Source organism: Rhinopithecus bieti, unplaced genomic scaffold, assembly GCF_001698545.2.
Source record: "Rhinopithecus bieti isolate Rb0 unplaced genomic scaffold, ASM169854v2 scaffold_6063, whole genome shotgun sequence".
Classification (NCBI taxonomy): Eukaryota; Metazoa; Chordata; class Mammalia; order Primates; family Cercopithecidae; genus Rhinopithecus; species Rhinopithecus bieti.
This window is the reverse complement of record NW_016805186.1, coordinates 3,040,206-3,057,227: the sequence shown is the minus strand read 5'-3', so window position 1 is coordinate 3,057,227 and position 17,022 is coordinate 3,040,206. Positions and strand designations below refer to the sequence as shown.

Here is a 17,022-nt window from a genome sequence, read left to right as displayed (position 1 = left end):
CCTTTTTTAATATTTAATTTCAAAAATATTTTAACCTGTCTCTCTTACACAGAACATACTGGAGCTTTCTAACAGTTATGATAAAAATCTGGGCCGGGCACGGTGGCTCACGCTTGTAATCCCAGCACTTTGGGAGGCCGAGGTGGGCGAATCACGAGGTCAGGAGATCGAGACCATCCTGGCTAACACGGTGAAACTCCGTCTCTACTAAAAAAAAAAAAAAAAAAATACAAAACATTAGCCGGGCGTGGTGGCGGGCGCCTGTAGTCCCAGCTACTCAGGAGGCTGAGACCCGAGAATGGCATGAACCCAGGAGGCGGAGCTTGCAGTGAGCTAATATTGTGCCACTGCACTCCAGCCTGGTGACAGAGCAAGACTCTGTCTCAAAAAAAATAATAAAAATAATAAAAATAAAAATCTGTCCTCTTGTATTAGGAGAAATCCCATGGACTATTTAATAATAAGGAAAATAAGTGCATTTGAAGCCAATCTCTCTTAATTCAGAGCTCATTTCCTTAGTGGCACCTTTGGATCAGGATTGCCTGACATTGGCATTCTCACACCATTGATGGAAGTAAATCAAGCAAGTTTGTACCACCCAGAGGAAACTGCCACTTGTATTGGGAAGCTCTGGCAACTATATCCCTGAAACTCTAGTTCCTAAAGTGTTAATGTTTGCCACAAAAAGTATTGTCAAATTGAGATTAGGCAAAGTTCAAGGGATTTCTGGATTATTGGTCATATAATACAGTTTTGTAATACTTCTCAAATGCAAATGATCATGGAATCTTTTTGTTGGGGTACAGTTCTTCTGGTGAAACAAATATTCTTTGGAACATAGTTTAAGAAACACTGCTCTAGCGATAATAATTTACATCATTATTTTAAAAACTTAAAGCATTCGCTACTATGTCTTAGGTTTTAGGGTTATAGAGAAAAAAGATACAGCCCTTGCCCTCAAGAAGCTCTTGGTTTCAGTGGGAAACAATGAAATAATTACAATGTACTGTGCTAAATGCTGAGATAGAAGGAAGGATTTTGGGACTGGTAAATAAAGTGAGTTTTGGAGATGACCAAAGTTAACGTGCGGAGGCAGAGGAGGGGTGTTTGCAAGGCAGTGTGTGGGAAAGCACAGAGGAGTGAAAACGGAAGGGACTGCTTTGCATTTACTTTCTATGTTGCATGTTTAAGTTCATAGCATCTCATAGAAGATTTTAGTTCAGTTGAGACATATGTAATTTTGTTAATTATAAACTGTTTTGCTTTTACAGGAGGGAAACACTCCACTTTTGCTTGTTGTTATTTGTAGGAGACAGCAAATGGTGGAATTTTGTTGAAGAACCAGGCAAATGTACATGCTGTTGACAATTTCAGAAGGTACAATAGTTTTTTTAAAATAAAATCATGAGTGTTCTAGAGTGCTAACAGTCACTCAAGTCACAAATATTAATAAAAGATTAACTTATAATTATTGGCATATAGTAAAAAATAACACGAATAATCAGTTAGGTAGAAAAGCAATTATTTGGACTGAGCAACATAAAACAGTGTATAGTAGGATTCATCTTCTTTTATAGACTGTTATTTGTAATCTGATGTTTTGGTCCTATAATCTTACATTAGCTAAATGGGATTTGTATTTTATTACTTTTATAAAGTGTAGACTTTAACTTTCAGTTTACAACTACTACTATTACCATTATTATTATTGTTGTTGTTGTTGTTTTCAGTCTGCAGGTAGCTCTTACTTATCTGACCCCTAGCTGACATTGAATTATAATATATCAGAGTAGGAAAGCAATGGGGAAATCTTCATCTAAATCTTTGCCTACTTTTGATAAGTGACCTTAGCATAATTTACTGGCCGTCAAAGGACTGTAAATTTGCAACTTGTATTATGTCATAACCCAGTGGGACAAGAGGCTTCCTTGTTGTCCCTGCCTGTTAGCCTTGGTGGTAATTTACCAAGATGAACACTTGAGCACCCAAGATGCTTATACACATAAACTAGTACATGTAAATGGTTATTATGTCTATCCTGACAGGCAAGATATGAAATTGGTAAAGCATATCACATTTGCTAATTGCATATCTTTATTAAAGTTCTTGAGTGCTGTTATTTCTTTATTATTTTAGAACAGCCCTCATGCATGCTGTTCAGCATAACTCGTCAAGTATCGTCAGCCTCCTCCTTCAACAAAATATAAATATCTTTTATCAAGACATGTTTGGCCAAACTGCCAAAGATTATGCTGTTTGTTGTGATTTGAGAAGGTATATGCTTATATTAAGAGACCGGTTAATACTAAATTAAGGTTCAAAAGAATTACAAATATTGCATCTTATACATTAGGTGACAGTTCATAGTTTGGTTGAGGTAGTTTGTAATGGCAACAAGTTAGTCCACCTTTTAGCCAGAAATCAAACAGAAAGCTAGAGTAGTTAGAAGTAGCAATGAGGGCAAGATCCTTAGGGATCTCAGTGTTGTTCATTTTATTCCAAGTATAACCCTCACATGTGAGACAGAAAAAATGTCACATCTTTTACTTTTCTTTCTTTCTTTCTTTTTTCTTTTTTTTTTTTTCTCTTGAGACAAGGTCTCACTATGTTGCCCATGTTCCTGAGCTCCAGTGATTCTCCTGCCTCGGCCTCACAAACTGCTAACCACCATGCCTGGCCTGACTTTTCTAATTAGTTATTGCAGATCACAAGGTCAGGAGATCGAGACCATCCTGGCTAACACGGTGAAACCCCATCTCTACTAAAATACAAAAAATTAGCCAGGCGTGGTGGCGGGTGCCTGTAGTCCTAGCTACTTGGGAGGCTGAGGCAGAATGGCATGAACCTGGGAGGCGGAGCTTGCAGTGAACCGAGATCATGCCACTGCACTCCAGCCTGGACAGCAGAGCAAGACTCTGTCTCAAAAAAAAAAAAAAAGAAATGTCCAGTTTAGCAGAAAATCCTGTATTGTCCCCTGGGGCTATCTCCTATGCCTTCCTCTGAATTTTCAAAAGTTAAGGGGTTCCCTAAGTCCAAGGAAGATAATCTTGCTTTACAAGTCAGAAGAAGGGGACAAGGCCATTCTAGTCGTTCTGTTGTTTCCATTGATTCACTTGCTGTATTGCTGCCATTGTAACTGGTCCTGCAATCTGGTAATGATTGACTTTTGCCACCAGGATGCCCTTACTGATTCAGAGTCCTCACTCTTCATGCTGACTCATACACAGAGTCCACAGCTAGGGTGTTTTTTAGTTCATGTACATAGGCTCAGCCATTGTTCCCAGCACCCTGCTCTGGCAGCAAGGCCTCCTGGCTTTACCCACACGCATAGTGAGTAAATTGACCTTCCCCAACACTAAAAACCTTATTTATAGCCCACCTCTTAGCTAGGCTTAGCCTATACCTTCATGGTAAGTTATCCTTTGAGACCAGTGTCCATCTTTTCTCTAGCAAATGTTAGTTGGATTGTACTCAACAGTCAGGGAAATTCAAATAATGTTGCAGGAAGAGAGCAGAGGTCCCTTTGCCTTTTGTTATCACATCTGTACCTTGAGGCTTTTTTCTGTCCTGTGTCGCAGCTTTTGTTAGATAGCAGAATGTTCCACATTATCCTTCAATAGAGTAATGGGCACCAACTTGGAGTTGGCCCCTCAAGTAATGTGTTTCCATAATAATGAAAATCTGTCAGGCTATTTGCATCTCTACCTCAAGTTTTTAAAATATTTTAAAATTCTACCTCACAGGAAGTCATTCAACAGAATTCTCTGTATCTAAAGTAGATAATTTGGATTTAACAGAGCTAAGCTCATCCATGACTCATGAGTATCCATGTATAAAACAGGGCTTTATACTTGCCTCAGGAGCACATATTCTAAAATTGGATCGATACAGAACAGATAAGCGTGCCTGCTGCCTAAGGATGGCACACAAATTCAGAAAGCATTCCACATGTGCACAGTCCCCAGAAGGTCATTTGACCATTTGTTAACTAGCTCAAGGAAATAATGTGAGTCAAACCAAAACAGGAGACACCCGATATGGAAATTGTTATTATGATCATTATAAAAGTATTCATGTAAGGTGATCTGTGAAATGAGAACAGAGCTGAGTGGCGTATGGGATGTTACATGCAAATATATTGTTAGTACATGACTTGGAAATGAGGAAAGATCAACTTGCCTCTCTTTCATGGAACTGAATGGCATTATTGAGACTCACTGCAAACTGAAACTCCTGGGCTTAAGGGATCCTCTTGCCTCAACCTCTTGAATAGCTGGGACTATAAGCACACACCACCATGCCTGGCAAATTTTCTATAGAGTCAGGGTTTCACTATGGTCTCCAGGCTGGTCTTAAACTCCTGGCTTTAAGCAGTTTTCCTACCTGGACCTTCCAAAGTGCTGGGATTACAGGTGTGAGCTACTGCACCCAGCCTATATTCTGAGTCTTAAAACACAAAAATAAATTTGTCAGAATAGTGGAGGAAAATATTTCAGATGTAGAAAACAGAGTATACACTATAAAGGTATAATGGTAACAAAAATTTTGCAAATTATTACTAAATAACAACTCGCTTAGCATGTTGTTAAAAAGATACTATTATGAAGCAGAAAACAGTAAAGTGTTATTTTATATGTTTGTACTGTATTTTTAAATTTTGTTTTGTTTCCAGCAGTTTCGTTTTTTTATGTTGGGTGGAATAATTTGTGGGTGACCCTGAGACTTTGGCATGTCTTGAACCTTTTGATATCTAGTGTCTCCCCAAGTGGTTTGTTGGAGTTTTAGATAATTAGAAGTGTTTCTTAAAAATGTAAATATTCCAGTAAACATTAAGCTTCATTTAAACTCTCAATTTATAAAAGTATGTTGTTTTGTTTCCATTTTTATAAAGATTATAGTCTTTAACTGTTCTAAATTGTTCATTTTAACTAAACATACGGATTTGTCAGCAGAACACGACTTAAAAGTGGCTTCAGAGGAAAGGCAAGAAACGCTCGAAAGAAGTGAAAATAAACAGCCACAGGTATATAACAATTTAAATTTCTGGTTTAATATTGATTTGCTTGTTTGTTTGTTTGTTTTTCTTTAATAACATAGCATAGTCCAAATGAAATGACCTTTTAGACTATCCTTTTAGAATCCAACAGAGCATAATTTCATATTGAATTTTAAAACATTTTATCTGGTTATAAAATTTAAAATATTCTTACCATCTGTAGTAACTCATAGCTATCTGTACCCTTGGAATTGAGGCCAGAAATTTCCAGAACTCTCTTTGCTCTTTAATTTTTATAACCTCTTTCATGATAAAGAAGGTAACATCAGATATGGAGTTGTATTACGAAGCAAGAGAAATTCTGAACAATTGGACAGTGATGGCCCCTGAGTTCACCTCAGGTTAAAGGAGTTGTCATTCCCAGTGGTTCAAACTTTGCAGTTTTAGGTTGCCGGTCACCAGCGCTGAGGTTAAAGACTTCATCTGTTTTTTGGTTTCTGGTTGCCGTCGGTGTCTATGTTCAGTGAGAGGATGGGGTCACAAAATCAACCCAACTGCCTATTGAGAGAATTATGCCTTCCAGAGTGGGACTTTGGTGTCAGGGTACAAACAATAACTTTCTTATTTTAACATAAATAGTAAACGTTATTAAAATTTTTTAACCCACGGTCACTAGTGGAGCTTGGAATATATTAGACCTGGATATAAGCAGATAACCTTCTAGATAACACTATCATATTACAGTATAGCATTTGAAGTAGAATCTAAAACTTTTCTTCTCTTTCTGATTGGTGTTCATTTTGGCTTCTAATAAATTAGCATTTGCCTACTCTTTAGTTAATCCTCAGAAATATGAATTCACTGTAGGGGTTCATTATTTAGGGTATGCTGAGGTAAAAATCCTATTAAGAGAGAAAGCCTTTAGAATACTGCATATCATCTGTGAACCCATTTCTGGCAGATTTAATTAAGAATGAATTAAGTTTAGTTCAAACAAACAGTGAGTTAAGCTTGCTGGTTCATGTTTTCCTCCTATGTTAAGCCAAGGCAAATCATTTTTTACTTCTTAGTTATAATCCAGTAAATTAGGGGTAGTAAAACATAGATTAAGTTTCACAGTTAAATTTTAATTATTTTCTATTTTTTTGTTCATACTTAATTTAGAATACAGTTAATATTAAAACATGCACCCTGTCAGAAAGACATCTGGTAAACAAAACAAGCAAATTAATTTTCCACTTTTGCACCTTCAAAAAATGTCTCAAGAACAAGAACTGAGTAAGAATTGTAATAAAAAGGATATATCTGTATATTCAGGACTTACTTTAAAATTCATTACAAGGCCGAGAGCAGTGGCTCACGCCTGTAATCCCAGCACTTTGGGAGGCCGAGGTGGGTGGATCACTCGAAGTCAGGAGTTCGAGACCAGCCTGACCAACATGGAGAAACTCCCTCTCTACTAAAAATACAAAATTAGCTGGATGCGGTGGCGCATACCTGTAATCCCAGCTACTCGGGGCACTGATGCCGGAGAGAGCTGCTTGAACCCAAAGGGCAGAGGTTGCGGTGAGCCAAGATCATGCCATTGCACTCCAGTCTGGGCAACAAGAGTGAAAGTCCGTCTCAAAAAAAAAAAAAAAAAAAAAAAAAAAATTCATTCAAGAAAGTTCAACTGAAGATTGGTGAAAGTTTTGAAAAATCCAAAATTATTGTTTGTCCTGAGGAAGAGCTCTTACGTTGTAACTCTAAAGAAGGACAAACCTAAAGGGAGTGCCCCATAATCTGATGAATCATAGCCCTGATGGTGAGGAAGCAGATGTACCTGGAGTGTCTAACTCTAGTATTCCAGGCATTGCCTGAGCAGAATGAGCCTATCTCACTCAGGTCTTGTTATTGCATTTATACTCTGGGTCCCTCTAACACACTTGCCAGTCATCTTCTAAGCTTTATTCAAATGAAAATAAATCAGACTGTAAAAATTATGACAAACCAGACATGTAGCCTGTTTCTCACAGAGATGAAGAAGAAAAAGAATTGTTGTAATGATACAGAAATTGAAAATTAAGGAACCCAGTAGTTATGGTTGAAGTTGATATGCAAATGACTAAGCGACAAGAAAATATAACCCAAAATACCACAGATTGGAAATTAGACATTAGACATCGGTCTCAGTCCAGAAATCCAAAAAGTCTTTTTGATTTGTGCTCACTCCAAGAAGTGAAGCATGTAATACAGATAGAAAGCCACAGTATTTCTGCTGTTACAGACACTTACAAAAACCAAAAACCCATACAGCGCTTGTTCCGCAAGCCATGTGGAACTTAGAAGCTCTTCTAAAGCTTAGAAGATGACTGGCAAGTGTGTTTCAGGGACCCACATGTGATAGTCCCACTGCTAATACCTATAAAAGCATGAAACCTGAATTAGAAAATGTGAGTTATTCTCCACCACAGAGTGACAGAACATCAAAAGCATATCTAGAAGAAGACTTACAGCAAGATATGCAAAGGCTTAAGAATGAGGTAGGCATGTTGCAAGTAGAGTTTCTGGCTTTGAAGAAAGAAAGTTCAACTATAAAAAGAAAGAAGTTCCCTTGCTGCTTCTCTTTTTATAAGTTATCTGATTCATTCTGGTTTTCTACTCAAGAAAATCTCATGTGTATAGTTACAGTGGGGTTATCTAAATGTGTAATTATGTGTCAAAGTAGATCAGTGCTGCTATCTAAATGACAGTTCTGGAAAATATTCTCATAATCTTTGTTCAACCTAAGTCTCACTTTCAATCTTCTAAGTGGCATGCATATGGGCTGGGAAAATTATTTAGCCATATACCATGTGACCTTCTGAACCAGATAAGCATAAAGGAAATTGCTAAAGAAAGAATCTCTAGATTCTTTTTTCTATATCCACTTAAAAATTAATTACATGTGTTTAAATGATAAAATGGTAATACAATGGGAGAGAAGCAATGACTGAGAAGAGACATGAAAATGTATCTAACCTTGAGAGTTACAACAAATATTCCCAGCCAAGGAAGTCTGTTTAATGTATTTAATGTGCTTTCATGCATGCAAGTTCATTGGTTTGACTCAAACTGTTTAAACTTATAATTCCATTGTGGTCATTTTAAATATTTTGGAAACAAATACGTATACTTTTGCATATTTTTAAAAAAATCAACACTCTCCAATGTTTCTGTTGAATCAGACTTTTACATGATGTTGTTTAATGAAATATGGCAAGTTTTGACATGTATGATTTTATCATATAAGTAGCATAACTCCTCAACCAAAAATTTAGCATTTGGCTCTATAGAGAAAGCTGAGTTCTGTACATTGTGCTCTAAAGATACACAAAAATCTAGAGATTTTCTTCTTTCAAAGTAAAAGCAGATGAGGCCTCCCACCACCCTCTGAACCATTAAATTCCTTTGCCAAAGTCACACTTTTAATTTATCTGACTAATTTGATATATTTGTCTGGGAATTTATGTAATTCAGCAATATGTAATTGTATCTTCCTTTTTGGTGCCATGAAATGCTAGGTAATGCCACCTTAGGAGCGTTGGGTGAGTTACTTAATATTTCTTGGTTTTACTTCCATTACCAAGTAGATAATGGGGCTAGAGCGGACAACTATACTGTACATCTTCCAGCTGTAAACTTTTGTGGTAATTGAATGTAAATTTGGGGGAATATCTCATTTTCCAGGATTCTGCACTAACAACTCAGCAGTTTCACTCGGCTCCTTGTGTTGTGGCAAACTTTGGTTCCTCTATTTCAGTGAGCACCTTCACTCTTTTGGTATCCCAGGATCCAAATGAAAAAATAAGGAGAACAGGCAGTGGGGAAAAGAATAGCTTAGTGCAGAAAAGGGAAAGCTGCTTTTCTGTTTCTGAGGCCCCACATGTCACATCCTCTCAGTCTGGCTATTTCGTGGAGAATCCAGCTGACAGAGACAGAAGACACATTTTATGCCTGTGTCTTCTTGTTTCTCTGTTGTTGTGTTGATATATTTACACCACAGAAGTAACTGTGATCTGGTGGAGAACTAGAAGTAGAATCAGAAGCCCTGAGGAAAATCCTGCAGCTTGCTTATATTTTTAACCTCTCTTTTTAAAGATTATGATAACTAAATAAGTTCATCGATGTATGTATGTAGAAGTGCTGAGTACAATGTCTAGACTTATGATTTAGTAAATGTAATTCTTACAACTGACTAAAAAATGTTGAGTCAAATCACAATAGAATATAATCAGGGAAACAGAACTTTTAAAACTTTGAGAAAAGTTATCTGTCCAAATACATGTGGAGGTAAAGCTCTTACTATAGGGTGGTGTCAGGATTAGATGTCAGAGCAGAAATGCAATTTTCTTTTTCTATTATTTTAATTTAGTCAAATTTGTTAGTATTTTACTTTATGCTTTGAGTTTGTTATAATTCAGAGAAAGGCTTTTCCAATGTGATATTCTTAAAAATTCTCTACTGTGTGTGTATGTGTGTGTGTGTGTTTACTTTTACAGATTCATAGACTTAAATTTTTGAACTTTCTGAAATATATGCTCTCTAAGTTCAAGGTTTTGCTTCAATTTTTTCTCCAGTTGGATATTCATTTACAGCAACTTTTAATTGCATGAATGTACAGGTGGTTCTTTCACTTGAGAAATAAGCATGATATGTTATTTTATTGAGTGCTAGATAAAAAGTTCTTTTGTTTTATTTAGGATTCTCAAAGTTATGGAAAAAAGAAGGATGCGATGTATGGAAATTATATGTTGAAGAGGGACATTGCCATGCTCAAACAGTAATTATACGCAATAAAAAATGACAACCTCAAAAAGGAAAAGGAATATATTCAGGAAATTAAAAGTATTGCAGAAATAAATACTAACTTTGAAAAGAGTGTAAGACTCAATGAGGAAATGATAACAAAAACAATGGCCCAGTATTCTCAACAGCTTAGTGATCTGAAAGCTGAGAATGCAAGGCTGAATTCAAAATTGGAGAAGGAAAAACACAAGGAAAAACTAGAAGCTGAAGTTGAATCCCCCCATTCTAGCCTGGCCACTGCTATAAATGAGTACAATGAAATGGCGGAAACAAAAGACGTAGAACTAGTTTTATGGAGAGCAGATAATGTTTCTGTACATGAAAAAATGAGTTCTAATATTTCTCAACTAACAGGTAAGAATGAGTTTCTTACTGAACAACTCTCTAAAGCTCGGGTGAAGTTCAGTCCTTAAAAGGTAAGCTCCATGAGACAAGAGATGCTCTCAGGGAAAAGTCATTGGCTTTAGAAAGTGTACAGATGGACCTAAGGCAAACACAGCATTGAATAAAGGAAACGGAGCAGATGCATCCAAATGAGGAAGCTAAAGAGAGTCACTCCATCAGGAAGCAGAACTCTTTAGAGGAGAGACTATGTCAACAAGAATTCAAAAATCTCTTGCTTGAACAACTAGAGCATGCTCATAAGGAAGGCAATAATAAGGAGATAGTCATTAATATTCAAGGAGACTGTCTTGAGAGCGGAAAGGAAGGTCTTCTAGAAGAAAAAACGAAGAAATTAATGAGTGAATATAATTATTTAAAAGAAAAACTGTGTCAGTATGAAAAAGAAGAAGCAGAAGGAGAAGTAAGTGTGAAGAAAGATTAAGTATTTTTAACCTTCTGGAAAGAAAATTTAAACATTTCATTCTGGCTATAAGTTGAGCCTAGTTCAATATAAAAATAAATGGATGGAAATGTGTTTACCATACTGTATAATTCCCTTTACATGAATCATCCGGGAAATACATGTAGAGGGAAAGAAAGAAGATTAATGTTTGTGTAGGGCTGGGGCTGGAAATGGGTGGTGGCTGCTAACGGGCATGAGGGATTGTCCTGGAGTGATGACAATGCTCTCAAGTTGGATTGTAGAGATGGTTGCACGACACAGTAAATTTACTAAATATCTCTGAACTGTATGTTAAAACAGATAAGTTCTATAAATCATATTTCAACAAATCTGTTTTACTAGAAATCATATTTCAACAAAGCTGTTTTAATGAAAAAAACAACAAAAAAGATGTGTTTACTGTATCAGCTTGGAAACACACTTTGTTTCCAGGAAATAAAAGGTAGAGCTGACAGGTGCTTTCCTCTGAGTAAAGACATTATGTCACCTAAGAAATTTCAGTAGATACGAGATTGTTGATAAGTTATGTAGTCTTATACTGCTGAAATAATATATTTAATGTCTTTATGTTGCCACATTTTAAGACCATAATGAAGCAGGTAAATGGAAATGCTTGTACATGAAATGAGTATTTTGAAATTAAGATTCAATTAAGTGAGCCGCTTTGACACTCAATTCTAGATTTCCCAGATGAAATGAAGTGTGTTGCTGTGTCTTGTGATGCTTTCCTTCAGTGGCTCTTTTATGTATTTTAGTTGGTACAACTTTGTTTTGATTCATACCAATGTGACTTAAGTCTGAAAATATGTCAGTCTCACATTATGTATTTTTCTGACAACTTAATATTTTAAAGACATCTACTTGTTATAAAATCACAATTTGGAATAAATGTAGTAAATTTTGGCAAAAATTATTTGATCTAATGTTCCCACTGATAGGTATTTATAATTTACTTGGAATATTAATAATTAGCTCATAATTTACATTTTAAGTCTCAGTGACTATCATTTGGATACAACTTTGTCCGGTACAAAGATACTTGTAGCTGTCTGTGATTTATGAGTTTGATACTGAATTCCCCATTTTCAGACTAATGAGGGGTGGCAGAGTTCACGGAGGGTGGGAATGAAGTGAGTACGGGACAGAGTTGTAGGAGCTGAGGTCAGAGAGGGAGGTAGAGGTTATGTTACCTAGGGCTTTGAAGGCTGTTGGAATTTTACTTTTATTCTGAGATCGGAATCTGTTGGAAGGATTTCAACAGGCGACTGAATATGTGAGGAACTCAGGTTGAGTTGAGGGTCTAAGATGAATGAATAGTGGGCTGAATCCATTTGTCATGTAAGGGAATACGATTTGGCAGGAAGATAACACCTTCTGTGTCCCTCACTGAATTCAGTAATAAAGAAGAATGTGTACATATGAGGAAAAGAAAGTGAATCTTTGTGTGTGGTAATAATTTTCAAAGTATATATGCTAGAGTTAAATATTATTAACATAATAATAAGGCACTTTATAAAATTAGTAACAAAAATATTTTATCAGGTGTTTGTGAGACAACTTCAAGAAGAACTGGCCAATCACCTTAACAAATTTCCTGTATCAGATTCTCCACTGGAAGGTACATCACATTGTCACATTAATTTGGATGAGACACAGGCTTCAAAGGAGAAATTATTTCAAGTAGGAAGTCAAGGATGTGTGGAATTTAACATGTAGACAGCTAATCTGTAGCTGGTTGAATAATATAAAGTGTTTTAGAGTACTTATTTCAGTGGAGAGCTTGATTTTGTATTTTCATTATAGTTAATTAATACCATTTTATTATCTTTATAATATACCTATTTCTTCAGCTCTGGCTTTTATTCTGCCATTTTGAAAAATAATTGCATACTTTTTCTGTTACAATATTTACTCTTGGGAAAGTTGAGAATGATATATCATTCCTCACAGAAAATTGACTTATTTTCTGTTAAACAGAATTTTTAGATAATTTCCTTATTGCCTTGGTGAGGCAAGTCAGAGGAGAATGTTTACTGGAATGTTCCAGAAAGTTGTCTTATTTCTTCACTTCTGTGAATGGACACAGAAGCTGTGCCTATTCATTTCATGGATACTAGGCTAACTTGTACAGAAAGGCCATCATACTGTTCTTGGAAATGCACACATTTTCGGTGAATTTACAAAGTATTTGAAAAGTTAAGTATTGCCTTCATCTTCATTTAAAACATACTGTAATGGCATAGAAATATTCAGTTCTGATAGAGTATGTACATCCAAAATAGAGAGCTGAGAAAATTATCTTGATCCTACCATGGGATTTTAAAAACAGTTTCACTGAGAGGGAATTCACATGTCAGGCAGTTCAGCCATCTAAAATGTACAACTCAGTGTCTGTTAGTATATGCGCAGCGTTCCACATTCAGTGCTAGAACATTTTCACCACTCTGAAAAGCAGCCCCACACCCTCTCACGTCTCTCCACCTACCCTAGCCATGTCTCTCCACCTAGTTTGTAGCAACACGTCCCTTTTCTCCATGATGTTATGGTCTGCATATTTTTATACAAGATTTCATAAATTGAAGTCCTTCTGACTGGTCTTTCATAGCAGAATGTTCAGATTTATACCATGTTGAGCCATATACAGTAGTTTATTCCTTATTATTGTCTATAATAGTCTATTTCACGATACACCAGTTTTCCATTCATTCGCATTCGTGGACCTTAGTTGTTTCACTTTGGGTATTATATGAAACGCTGTTGTGAAAATCATTCGCAGGTTATTGTAGATGATGTTTTTTTTCTCTGCCATTGGTACTTTATCCTCAGCGTTAATTGGCAGATGTCAGCCCCAGTTTTACCCATCCTGTTCCTTCCTGCTCTCAGTTCCTGCTCATCTAGCCTCCATTCATTCAGACCTGCGCAGGCAACTTTCTTTCATGAAGCTTCTCTGACTATTCTGACTCTCACGACTACATCTAGCACTTGTTCCGTCTGGAAACTTAGCCATTATTTGACAGGCTTTTTATTTTTGATGCGAAGATAATTGTCTCATCATAAATTGCTTAAAGGGAAATATATCTGACATGCATGTCCCTATCCTTGTAATAAATTAAAATATTTTACTTGGCAAGCTTAGCATGAACAAATATAACTCAATTATTTCTTTTGCGACATTACCAGTAAGGTCTTTTATTCTAAGTGTATTTTTAGCAATTAATATGAAATAAAACCAATTAGCTAATATGGAGGAGAATTGTTCAATCAAATGCTCATGTTTTTCTCAGTATGAAAAAAGAATCTAAATTTGCCTTCCTTCACTGTGTAGCCAAAACTGTATTTCTGGATGGTTGCCAGTTTGTCAGCTGAAGAGTTCTGGCTGCAGCTTATCTGATGAAGGATAGCACGGCCTCTTAATCCGAGGGCTCAGCAGAGCACTCGTAAAAGCAGTGCCACAGCAACAGCAGCTGGGAGCGGATTGATTCAGAAGCCTTGATTTACCAGTAGGGTCCAGAGTTTTCAGCTCTGTGGCTCAGCCTGTCTGCTGGTCATGTGGGTTATGTACTACTCCATCCAGGAGTTGCTGTTTACATTGCAGTACATACATGACTGTTGCCCGCTGAATCATAGAGAGAGAAAAGTAAGCTATAAATTATACGCTCTCCATTTGCTGCCACTTTCAGTGGTGTGAAGAATGATTCAGTGCAGCTCTAGGAGACCACTCCCATTGGAATGCCTCCTGCCTAACACATACAATTGTCAAGATATAAAAGACAGTAAAAATTATCATGCTAATAGCAAATGTTATCTGTAGCAATAGCAAATGTAGCTACTAGCAAATGTTATCTGTAGCTCACTATGCACCATGTGTTTCATGTCGGTCCCTGGTTTAATCTTCCCAACATCCCAGTGAAGTAGATGGTATTATTCTCTCCATTTCATAGATAAAGAACCAGAGACCTAGAAAGTTAATTTGCTCAAGGTCACACAGCTAGTATCTGGTAGAGCTGGGATTCCGACCCAAACCTTCTGGCTTCTGTGCAGATACTGCCTCTCAGACCATTCCATGGTTGGGTGAGGTGGCTTATGCCAGTAATTCTAGTACTTTGGGAGGCTGAGGCAAGAACAGTGCTTGAGTCCAGGAATTTAAGACCAGCCAGAGCAATATAAGTGAGACCCTGTCTCAAAAAAAAAAAAAAAAAAAAAAAAATTAACAGTTAACTGAGGGATGGTGGTGCATGCCTGTAATCCCAGCTACATTGGGAGGCTGTGGTAGGAGGGCTGCTTGAGCTCAGAATATCAAGGCTGCAGTGAGCGGTGATCAAGCCACTGCACTCCAGCCTGAGTAACAGAGCGAGACTCTGTCTCATAAATAGAATGTTTGGTATAGATTCCCATAGAATTGAGTTAGACATCGGGCATAGAATTATTTTAGCCACTTTGATGTCTGCCTTAGGAGTAAAACATTTAATAAGAGACAACATTAAACCATCTAATCAATAGCCTCTAACTTCTCCAGAAGGTTCTTATTTCCAAGAGACTACCTGATTAAGACATTTGGTGGACACCATTTTGAGATGAAGAATCTCAGTTGGGAAGCAGGGAGATCTCTACTTGACTGGAGCTTCCTAGTGATATAGTTGAGTGTCCCCCCTAAAGGAACTTTAGAACAAGACTTTCATCATGCCACATCTCTATGGAAATGGAAATGCTTTAAAAGAAAGGCAAACAATTGATAATCTGATTCTCATGGGAAAGTTTTCATTATAAAAGAAAAAAAGGGCTGGGCGCCATGGCTCATGCCTGTAATCCCAACACTGGGAGGCTGAGGTTGGTGGATTACCTGAGGTCAGAAGTTCAAGAACAGCCTGGCCAACATGGCAAAACCCTGTCTCTACTAAAAATACAAAAATTAGCTGGGCATGGTGGTGTGCAACTGTAGTCCCAGCTACTTGGGAGGCTGAGGCAGGAGAATCACTTGAAGGCAGGAGGTGGAAGTTGCAGTGAGCCGAGGTGGCACCACTGCCCTCCAGCCTAGATGACAGAGTGTGACTCCGTCTCAAAAAAAGAAAAAAAGGGAAAAAGTATACTGGTCCAAAAAAGAAGAAAGAAAGAATACTGGTCAATATCCTAAGGGTGAGGCAGTCTCCCTTCGAGATTAGAAAATAACACTATACTCAAAGTAACATCAATAAGAATCAACATAAAATAGACAAGATTCACTATCTACAAAAGTAATCTGCACTAAGTAGCAATGTATGAGCATGTGGTTGAGAATATTGTCTATAACAGGTGTACTAGAAGGAAGAGGCCTCAGTAAAAAGGTCAGAGCTAGAAATGTATTATTAGGGAATCTGGGTTAAAGTTTTGAGATTTTAGGAGTTCTGAGAGACTTTAAAAAGAGGAATAGCAGCAGGCGTGGTGGCTCACGCCTGTAATCCGAGCACTTTGGGAGGCCAAAGTGGGCAGATCATGAGGTCAGGAGTCCAAGACCAGGCTGGCCAACGTAGTGAAACCCCATCTCTACTAAAAATACAAAAAATTAGCCAGGTGTGGTGGCGGGTGCCTGTAACTCCAGCTATGTGGGAGTCTGAGGCAGGAGAATAGCTTGAACCCGGGAGGCGGAGGTTGCAGTGAGTGGAGATTGCGCCACTGCACTCCAGCCTGGTAACTGAGCAAGACACAGTCTCAAAATTAATTAATTAATTAATTAATTAATTAATTAATTAAAAAGAGGAATAGAAAGGGATAGGACTGAACAACAGGTTGCTGCATTTAGAAATGAAGTAAGATCAGAGGAGCAGAGGGAGCATTTGGTCACTGTTCGCAGTTGCTGCAGAGTAAAGCAGAATAAAGTCCTTTGTGACCCTTGGACTTTTTTGTTGGAATTATTCAAATAACAGATTTCAGTATAAAAAACACAGTAAGTGGTGAAAAATTGATTTCTGGATGAGGCTGTCATAGAGTCCAATGGAAGGGGAGAAACAGGATCATAGAAAAGCCACAAAAAGCAGACAAAAGTTACGTTTTTGCTCATTACAGAAAAAGTAAACTTTAAGGAGAAATGATTAACAGAAAGGGGAAAACTGAAACGTATGGCTGAATACTTACAGAGAATGACAGTATTTAGCTCAGCCTGAAGATAGATGAGGATCAAAAATGTAATAGGAACTAGATAAAAGTTTTCTAAAAATCATGTTAGTAAGATGTAATTTAACTTGGAATTTCTTAAACTATTAATGACAATGTTTCTAGAGCATCTTTAAAAACTAAAATGTAAATATAGCTACCTTTTTTTTTTACTAACCCTTAGTATTTTATGTGTAAAAATTCTCATTTTTAACAAACATTTTTG

General features: G+C 37.1%; 1 pseudogene; it reads left to right on the top strand.

Moving 5' to 3' along the window:
- Nucleotides 1-1,318: 1,318 nt before the first annotated feature.
- The window catches only part of LOC108529299 (ankyrin repeat domain-containing protein 18A-like), a 21,288-nt pseudogene continuing 5,584 nt past the window's right edge, over nucleotides 1,319-17,022 (top strand).